This window comes from Cervus canadensis, chromosome 19 (assembly GCF_019320065.1).
Source record: "Cervus canadensis isolate Bull #8, Minnesota chromosome 19, ASM1932006v1, whole genome shotgun sequence".
Taxonomy (NCBI): Eukaryota; Metazoa; Chordata; class Mammalia; order Artiodactyla; family Cervidae; genus Cervus; species Cervus canadensis.
In genome coordinates, this window is record NC_057404.1 from 60,109,147 (window position 1) to 60,119,886 (window position 10,740).

General features: G+C 40.1%; 1 long non-coding RNA gene across 1 annotated transcript in view; it reads right to left on the minus strand.

The window, feature by feature from the left end:
- Positions 1-9,888, minus strand: part of LOC122422347 — a 31,666-nt gene extending 21,778 nt beyond the window's left edge. Inside the window, exons 1-2 of the long non-coding RNA XR_006263788.1 lie at positions 9,754-9,888; positions 501-503 (exon numbers count right to left, since the gene is read on the minus strand). This is a non-coding gene — a long non-coding RNA (uncharacterized LOC122422347). The remainder of the gene's footprint in view (positions 1-500; positions 504-9,753) is intronic.
- Positions 9,889-10,740: the final 852 nt, after the last annotated feature.

Here is a 10,740-nt window from a genome sequence, read left to right on the forward strand (position 1 = left end):
AAAAAAAAAAGAAGAAGAAGAAGAAAATATCTAGAAATAAGCCTGCCTAAGGAGGCAAAAGACATGTACTCAGAAAACTATGATATTGATGAAATGAACTGAAGGTAATACAAACAGATGGAAAGATATATCATGTTCTTGGGTTGAAAAATTAGTATTGCTAAAATGATCATACTACCCAAGGCAATCAAAAGACTGTATGCAATACCTAGCAAGATACTGGGCTTCCCTGGTGGCTCAGTGGTAAAGAATCCTCTTGCTAATGCAGGAGATGTGGATCCAATCCCTCTGTTGGAAAGATCCCAACCAGTATTCTTCCCTGGGAAATCCCATGGAGAAAGGAGCCTGATGGGCTGCGGTCCATGGGGTTACAGAAAAGAGTCGGACACAACTTAGGAACTAAACAACAACAATCAGGACATCAATGGCATATTTCACAGAACTAGAACAAATAATTTTCAACTTGTATGGAAACACAAAAGATTCTGGATAGACAAAACAATCTTGAGAAAGAAGAACAGAGCTGGAGGAATCATGTTCTAGGACTTCAGACTGTACTATATACTGTTATAGTAATCATAATCATCAGTTCAGTTAGTCGCTCAGTCGTGTCCAACTCTTTGAGACTCCATGGACTGCAGCACGCCAGGCTTCCCTGACCATTACCAACTCTCGGAGCTTGCTCAAACTCATGTCCATCGAGTTGGTCATGCCATCCAACCACCTCATGTAACCAATTCATCCTTATTCTCCCATTTTCAATCTTTTCCAGCATCAGGGTCTTTTCCAGTGAGTCAGTTGTTCATATCACGTGGCCAAAGTACTGGAGTTTCAGCTTCAGCATCAGTCCTTCCAATCAATATTCAGTACTGATTTCCTTTAGGATGAACTGGTTGGGTCTCCTTGCAGTCCAAGGGACTCTCAAGAGTCTTCTACAACACCACAATTCAAAAGCATCAATTCTTTGGCACTCAGCTTTCTTTATACGCCAACTCTCACATCCCTACATGACTACAGGAAAAACCATATCTTTAACTAGATGGACCTTTGTTGGCAAAGTAATGTCTCCGCTTTTAAATATGCTGTCTAAGTTGGTCATAGCTTTTCTTCCAAGGAGCAAGCGTCTTTTAATTCCGTGGCTGTAGTCAACATCTGCAGGATTTTGGAGCCCAAGAAAATAAAGTCTGTAACTGTTTCCATTGTTTCCCCATCTATTTGCCACGAAGTGATGGGACTGGATGCCATGATCTTAGTTTTCTGAATATTGAGTTTTAAGCCAACTTTTTCACTCTCCTCTTTCACTTTCATCAAGAGGCTCTTTAGTTCTTCTTCACTTTCTGCCATAAGGGGGGGTGTCATCTGCATATCTGAGGTTTTTGATATTTCCCTGGCAATCTTGATTCCTGCTTGTGCTTCATCCAGTCCAGCATTCCAGATGATGTACTCTTCATGTAAGCTAAATAAGCAGGGTGACAATACACAGCCTTTACATATTCCTTTCCCTATTTGGAACCAGTCTGTTGTTCCATATCCAGTTCTAACTGTTGCTTCTTGACCTGCATATAGATTTCTCAGTAGGCAGGTCAGGTGGTCTGGTATTCCCATCTCTTTGAGAATTTTCCACAGTTTGTTGTGATCCACACAGTCAAAGGCTTTGGCACAGTCAATAAAGCAGAAGTAGATGTTTTTCTGGAACTCTCTTGCTTTTTCAATGATCCAGCCGATGTTGGCAACTTGATCTTTGGTTCCTCTGCCTTTTCTAAATCCAGCTTGAACATCCAGAAGTTCACAGCTCACATTCTGTTGAAGCCTGGCTTGGAGAATTTTGAGCATTACTTTACTAGCGTGTGACATGAGTGCAATTGTACAGTAGTTTGAACATTCTTTGGCATTGCCTTTCTTTGGGATTAGAATGAAGACTGACCTTTTCCAGTCCTGTGGCCACTGCTCAGTTTTCTAAATTTGCTGGCAAATTGACTGTAGCACTTTCACAGCATCATCTTTTAGGATTTGAAATAGCTCAACTGGTTTCCATCATCTCCACTAGCTTTGTTTTTAGTGATGCTTCCTAAGTGTCTTCCTGACTTCACATTCCAGCATGTCTGACTTTAAGTGAGTGATCATACCATCATGGTTATCTGTGTCATGAAAATCTTTTTTGTACAGTTCTTCTGTGTATTCTTGCCACCTCTTCTTAATATCTTCGGCTTCTGTTAGGTCCATACCATTTCTGTCCTTTATTGTGCCCATCTCTGCATGAAATATTCCCTTGGTACCTCTAATTTTCCCAAAGAGATCTCTAGTCTTTCCCATTCTGTTGTTTTCCTCTGTTTCTTTGCACTGATCACTGAGGAAGTCTTTCTTATCTCTCCTTGCTATTCTTTGGAACTCTGCATTCAAATGGCTATATCTTTCCTTAAAACAGTATGGTAGTGGCATAAAAACAGACATGCAGGTCAATGGAACATACAAGCACAGAAATAAACCCACACAATTATGGTCAATTAATTTATGCTCAATTAACCTATGACAAAGGAGCCAAGAATAAACAGTGAAGATAGTCATTTCAATAAGTATTGCTCAGAAAACTGGACAGATACATGTAAATCAAATAAATTAAAACATTCTCTAAAATCATACAAAAAAATAATAATCTCATTATGGATGAAAGACCGTGTAAATCCAAAATCTATATAACTTTTAGGGGGAAATTATAGGCAGTACACTGTCATAAATTAAAGAAATATTTTTTGGATCTGTCTCTAAAATCAGAAGTAAACAAATGGGAAGTAATTAAAATGAAAAGCTATAGCACAGCAAAGGAAACTACCGGTAAAACGAAAAGACAATATACTGAATGGAGAAAATATTTGCTGACAATATGACCCATATGACTGATAAGACAACTCAATGTGAAATAAATAAACAACCTGATTAAAAACGGGCAGAGAACGTAATAGACATTTTTCTAAAAAGGACATGCAGATGGTCAACAGGCATATGAAAAGATGCTCAATACCATTAATCACCAGGGAAATGAAAATGAAAATCACAGTGAAATATCATTTCATATCTGTCAGAAAGCTATCATCAAAAAGAACATAAATAACAGATGTTGGTGAGGATGTGGAGAAAAGGGAGCCCACACGAACTGTTGGTGGGAAAGTAACTTGGTGCAGCAACTGTGGAAAACACTATGGTGGTGGTGGTTTAGTCACCAAGTCGTGTCCGACTCTTGTGACCCTGTGGACTGTAGCCTGCCAGGCTCCACCGTCCATAGGCTTCTTCAGGCAGGAATACTGGAGTGGGTTGCCATTTCCTTCTCCAGGGGATCTTCCCAACCCAGGAATCGAACTGAATTGCAGGCAGATGATTTCCCGACTGAGCTACTAAAAATAGAAGTACCATATGACCCAGAAATTTCACTTCTGCATATACATATGTCCAAAAATTAAAAGCATTAATTTAAAAATATACATGTATCCCAATGTTCATAGCAGCATTGTTTATAAATTACCAAAATATGGAAGCAACCCAAGTGACCATCAGCAGATGAAAGGATAAAGAGGAGGGAATACTATTCATCCATAAAACAGCAATTTGCAACAAAATGGATAGACCTGGCAGGTATTATGTAAGTGAATTAAGTCAGACAGAAAAAGACAAACACTGCAGGATATCATTTGTACATGGAATCTAAAAAATATGACAAACTAGTGAATATAACAAAAAAGAAGCAGACTCATGGATACAAATTAGTATTTACCAGTGGGAGAGGGAAGAAGGGGCAACATCAGGATAAAGGATTAAGAGGTGCAAACTATTATGTATAAAATAACCTACAATGATATATTGTACAAAACATGTAACATATCCAGTATCTTATATGGTATTTCCAGTATCTTATAATACCCATAAATAGGCTAAAAACTTACATTTTTTAACTACTATTGTATACCTTTAACCAGTAACTTATATATTATACATCAACTATATTTCAATTAAAAAATAAAAACAAATTTAAAAACAAGTACATCCATAAACATAGAAAGAAACCAACATTTGGGAACTCACATGATGATGGCTGAAATTGGGCGACACACTTCAGACTTTTATCAAGACCTGTTTTCACTAGTTAATAATGTTGCTAGTAAGTCACTCTACAGTTTCCATGTGTGTGCTTAGTCACTCAGTCATGTCTGACTCTTTGCGACCTCGGACTGTAGCCCCACCAGGCTCCCCTGTCCACTGGGATTCTCTAGGTAAGAATACTGGAGTGGGTTGTCTTGCCCTTTTCCAGGGAATCTTCCCAGCCTATGGATTGAATCCAGGCCTCCTGCATTGCGGGTGGATACTTCACTGTCTGAGCCAGCAGGGAAGCCCAAGAGTACAGGAGTGGTAGCCTATCCCTTCTCCAGGGGAACTTCCTGACCCAGGAATCAAACCGGGGTCTCATTATAGGTGGATTCTTTACCAGCTGAGCCACCTGGGACACTAATTTTCCATAATTTTAACTAATAGCTAACACTTGTTGATTGTTTATCATGTATAATGAACTCTACAAAGACTTTATATGACATAGTTCAAAAGGCTATAAGGTAAATACTATTACATTTCCATTCTGTGATGGAGAGAGAGAGAGGGTCACAGAAATGAAACAGCAGGCTCAAATTTCACAGCAAGTAAATGACAGCTGAGATTCAAAGGTAGGCAATGGGACTCTGTAGCCTTAATGGCTCTGCTTTAGTAGAGAATTCTAGACTGCATCCTTACAGGGTAGACATGAAGACAAAAATAACAGTTTAAATGAAAGCAATCCAAACAATATAAAGAGCTATATGATAAATATATGTAGATGCTAGAAATTTTAGTAAATTCTGAAGATGAGAGCAGTGTTTGATCAATGTGCTCCAAAATACCCTTTGAGAAAATACATTTCAAAATTTAAAGTTATGGATGTATATTTCAAATATACATATGTGCAAAATTGTATGGAGTTATTAACTTCTAGGATTTATGCAATGTATTTTTAAATACTTAACTTTGATAATATCAGCTACTTTGTAAAAGTAAAATACAAAATCAGGATAAAAACTTGCTATACTGTATGCACACAATGTCCATAGCAGTATTATTTACAATTGCCAAGATATAAAAGCAACTTAAATGTCCATCCACAGGTGAATAGATGAAGCAGATGTGGTAGTATACACATACAATGGAATACTGGTGTGGTGGTGGTGCTTAGCTGCTAAGTCATGTCCAACTCTTTTGCGACCCCATGGACTGTAGCCCTTCAGGTTCCCCTGTCCATGGGATTTCCCAGGCAAGAATACTGGAGTGAGTTGCCATGCCCTCCTCCAGGGAGTCTTCCTGACCCACGGGTCAAACCACAGCTCCTGTATTGCAGGCTGGTTCTTTACCACTGACCACCTGGGAAGCCCCACAGTGGAATATTACTCAGCCATAAAAAGGGATGAAATTGCGTCATTTGCAGACACATAGATAGACCTAGAGACTGTCATATAGAATTAAGTCAAAAAGAGAAAAACAAGTATCATATAGTATCACTTATATGTGGAATCTAGAAAAATGGTACAGACGAACTTATCTGCAAATCAGAAATAGAGATATAGACATATAGAACAAACTTATGGATACCAAGGGGAAAGGGAGGGTGGGATGACATGGGAGATTGGGACTGACATATATACACAACTATTGTAAAACAGATAACCAACGATAACCGGCTGTGGAGTACAAGAAACTCTGCTCAATGTTCTGTGGTGAAGTAAGTGGGAAGGAAGCCCCCCTAAGAGGGGATACATAGAGAGCCGATTCACTCTGCTGTGTAGCAGAAACCAACACAACATTGTAAAGCGACTATACTACAATAAAAAAGACTTTTTAAAGACGTGGTGCATATATATACAATATATTACTCAGGCATAAAAAAGAATGAAATGTGGTGTTTGCAGCAACATGGATGGACTTGAAGAGCACTGTGCTAAGTGAAATAAGTCATACAAATACAAAAAAGATAAATACTGTATGATACCATGTGGAATCTGAAAAATTATAACTAGTGAATATAACAGAAAAGAATCAGACTCACAGATGTAGAGAACAGACTAGTGGTCACCAGTAGGGAGAACAGGGGAAGGGCAAAACAGGAGTGGAGGGGTGGGAGTTATAAACTATTGGAAGACAGACAGACTACAAGGATGTATTGCACAACATGGGGAATATAGTCAATATTTTATAATAACTGTAAATGGAGTGTAACCTTTAAAAATGAGTTTCTCATTTGTATAAAAATGAGAAAAAGTATGTCCTATTGTAATTAGTTTTCCACTGTATTATGTTAGTAACAGAAATGCATACCATTCTCTAAGGAAGAATTCAGTTCAGTTCAGTCACTCAGTCGTGTCTGACTCTTTGCGACCCCATGAACCACAGCATGCCAGGCCTCCCTGTCCATTACCAACTCTCAGAGTTTACTCAAACTCATGCCCATCGAGTTGGTGATGCCATCCAGCCATCTCATCCTCTGTCAACCCCTTCTCCTCCTGCCCCCAATCCTTCCCAGCATCAGGGTCTTTTCCAATGAGTCAGCTCTTCGCATGAGGTGGCCAAAGTACTGGAGTTTCAGCTTCAGCATCAGTCCTTCCAATGAACACCCAGGACTGATCTTTAGGATGAACTGGTTGGATCTCCTTGCAGTCCAAGGGACTCTCAAGAGTCTTCTCCAACACCACAGTTCAAAAGCATCAATTTTTTTGGTGCTCAGCTTTCTTTACAGTCCAACTCTCACATCCATACATGACCACTGGAAAAACCATAGCCTTGACTAGATGGACCTTTTTTGGCAAAGGAATGTCTCTGCTTTTTAATATGCTATCTAGGTTGGTCATAACTTTCCTTCCAAGGAGTAAGCGTCTTTTAATTTCATGGCTGCAGTCACCATCTGCAGTGATCTTGGAGCCCCCAAAAATAAACTCTGACACTGTTTCCACTGTTTCCTCATCTATTTCCCATGAGGTGATGGGACCGGATGCCATGATCTTAGTTTTCTGAATGTTAAGCTTTAAGCCAACTTTTTCACTCTCCTCTTTCACTTTCATCAAGAGGCTTTTTAGTTCCTCTTCACTTTCTGCCATAAGGCTGGTGTCATCTGTATATCTGAGGTTATTGATATTTCCCCAGGAGTCTTGATTCCAGCTTTTGCTTCTTCCAGCCCAGCGTTTCTCATGATGTACTCTGCATATAAGTTAAATAAGCAGGGTGACAATATACAGCCTTGACATACTCCTTTTCCTATTGGGAACCAGTCTGTTGGTCCATGTCCAGTTCTGTTTTTTCCTGACCGGCATACAGGTTTCTCAAGAGGCAGGTCAGGTGGTCTGGTATTCCCATCTCTCTCAGAATTTTCCAGTTTATTGTGATCCACACAGCCAAAGGCTTTGGCATAGTCAATAAAGCAGAAATAGATGTTTTTCTGGAACTCTCTTGCTTTTTTGCTGATCCAGAGGATATTGGCAATTTGATCTCTGGTTCCTCTGCCTTTTCTAAAACCAGCTTGAACATCTGGAAGTTCTCGGTTCACATATTGCTGAAGCCTGGCTTGGAGAATTTTGAGCATTACTTTACTAGCGTGTGACATGAGTACAATTGTGCGGTAGTTTGAGCATTCTTTGGGATTGCCTTTCTTTGCGAATGGAATGAAAACTGACCTTTTCCAGTCCTGTGGCCACTGCTGAGTTTTCCATATTGAGTGCAACACTTTCACAGCATCATCTTTCAGGATTTGAAATAGCTCAACTGGAATTCCATCAGGGTTTGCTTGGGATATAGAAATCAGGCTAGAAGCATAAGACAAAAAAGAATGTGTGGCATGCTTTCTGCTGTGCTTCCAGTGGTACAGGAGCCCAGCAATTATTAGCACAGGCAAGAAAACGGACAATGGATAATGATTGAAAAGGGAAACTTGGGGTCTAGAAAATCATATTTAATGAGATAAGTTAGGCACTCTTAAGTAGCACAGCCTCCAACAGGCTGGATTCCGTAAATTTTCAGTCCACTTTGGGATAAACTTAGTAGGTCTGTTGGCACCATTGCCTTGAAAGCTACCCAAAGCTATCCAAAACAGTTCAGACTTGATAATTCCCTCTGGGCTTTTTTTTTTTTTAACAAAATAAGGTAAATTTTTAGCTGTATTAATAAAACCTTCATATTCTAAGTGTTTTAACACAAATCTACCCTGCAAGTCTAAAAGGTACAGTCTGGAGCAATAGGATTCTAGGCCAAATGCTCTTCTGGAAACATCCCTAGAAATCCTGGGTAGTGGTGGTTTAGTCACTAAGTCTTATCCGACTCTTGCGACCCCATGTACTGTAGTCAGCCAGGCTCCTCTGTCCTTGGGATTCTCCAGGCAAGAATACTGGAGTGGGTTGCCATTTCCTTCTCCAGGGGATCTTCCCAACCCAGGGATTGAACCTGGGTATCCTGCATTGCAAGCAGATTCTTTACTGACTGAACTACAAGAGAAGCCCTTTATGACACTCATATGCATTAAAAAAAGATGAAAACTTAAAATCCCAAGTAGGAGGGTGTCAGCTGTTTATGCCACTCAGAATGCATGGTCCTGTCCTGCATTCATTCTCTTACCTCTCTGGGCAGGTAAGGCCAGAAGAGCCAGTGACAGCCATCCTCCTGCCATGATGACAGCATGTAGAAAATGGCTGAGGGTCAACAGTGATTTGCCACTAAACCTGGTGAAAGAGTCACTGGCCCATCAGAGATAAAGCTTGTAACCAGTTATCCAGAACACTTTGGGGCAGGATGCCATAGGATAGCTCCTCTGAGTCTGTGCTGCATATACAGAGATTTTAGGGTTCAGCTTCCATGTGATATAGAAATACTGGCCCCTTAGGACTATTTCCTGGTGGCTGACCCTGGCCAAGAACCATAATTGAAAAGTTGTCACTGCCCTGAGCATTGCCAATCCCAGAAAATCTGAGAAGCACAGCCTTCTGCAATTACATGTCTCTTCTCCAGACTGTAAAATAGCTGAAAAACATAAAAAACAAATAAATACAAACACTGAACAGAGTTTTGAGGACTAATGGATGAATCTCATGTGCTGTTCGTCATCCAAGGAAGTTGATTTACATCCTATTTCCTGATAGGAAAGTAACAGACAAAGGACACCCTCAGATTCTAATTGCAATCATGTCTGTCATCCTGATATCCTCTGAATTCGTATTATAACAGAGTCCTCATTCAGGTACAGATAATCTTGGTAAAACATGTTCATGAAAGAAGTATGGCTTATCTTATTTCCTCCATTTCTAAATGCCAGGGTTGGGACTTTAATTATCAGATATACACCTCATCCAGGAACATGCCTACACACAAAGTCAGGGGGGAATTTCTGATCTGAGGCTCACTGAAGATTTATTTATTTCAGAAGCATTTCTGTAGCAGTGTGAAGGCATTTTTCTAGGTGGTTTACAAATATACATTCTAATCTTCATAACAGCTTTTTGAGAGAAGGTACTTTTATGGACTCTATTTTATATATGAAGAAACTGCCGAAGTTTTCCCAGTGAGTACATGACAGAGCCAGGATTCAAACCTGGCAAGTTTGAATCAGCCGTGCTGTGCTATGCTTTGCTGCCTCTCACATTGGCTTGCTGAGACTGACTATAAATTTATTCTGTGATGGGAATTATACACATTTAACCTGTCAACCCTAAAGGGAATCAATGCTGGATATTCAGTGGAAGGACTGATGCTAAAGCTGAAGCTGCAATACTTGGGCCACCTCATGCAAAGAGCAGACTCACTGGAAAAGACCCCAATGCTGGGAAAGATTGAGGGCAAGAGGATGAAATGATTGGATGGCCTCAATGACTCAATGCGTGTGAGTCTGAGCAAACTCAAGGGGATAATGAACGACAGGGAAGACTGGCATGCTGCAGTTCATGGGTCTCAAGGAGTTGGACACAATTTAGCAAACAACAACAAAGCATTCAGGGACTATACAAGGAAGTTATATGGTAGATGTGAGTGGCTTCTGTCTCCTCACTCAGAAAGTGGCTTGTCTCTGACCAATGCAGCTAAGGACTCTTCCTCTACATGCTATGCAGAAATCATAGCGAACTTCTATACCTTTGTTCATTGTTCCAGATTGGTCTTTAAGCAGCATGCAATCAATTTGTTCAAAAATGTTGCTTCCTTCCAAAACACTGAACAAAATTCTGGCTTCCTGACTTGCTTACCAGCCTCAGGAATTTCGCAGCTCCCAGACTCTCTAATCTGAATACCCACAACTTCAGTTGTGGGTGTGGTCTCTCTGCAGTCATAGGATTCTGTCTTGCTAACAGGTGGTTCAAACGCTTTAATATCCTTTTGGCCAAAAGAACTATTTGCTACTCAGACTCCAAAATAAAAACTGATTTCCCATTCTGTGGTATGCTGTCATTTCCTGGAAAATGTAGCATCAGTTACTATTTTTGTAGAAGTGCCCAGAAATGGTCCTGGGGGACAATCTCTGCTTAAACCAGTAGCACATGGGTTAGACTATCCTGGGAACATCAGCAAGTGTGTGTTACTCTTATCATAAACAAACCCACAGGAGTAATATAAAGCTCCTGAGCACAATCTCTGCATGAGTACACATACCATTCTGAAGACAGAGGCCTTCCCCCTGCCCTTCTGGCTCCCTTGATAAAGCTC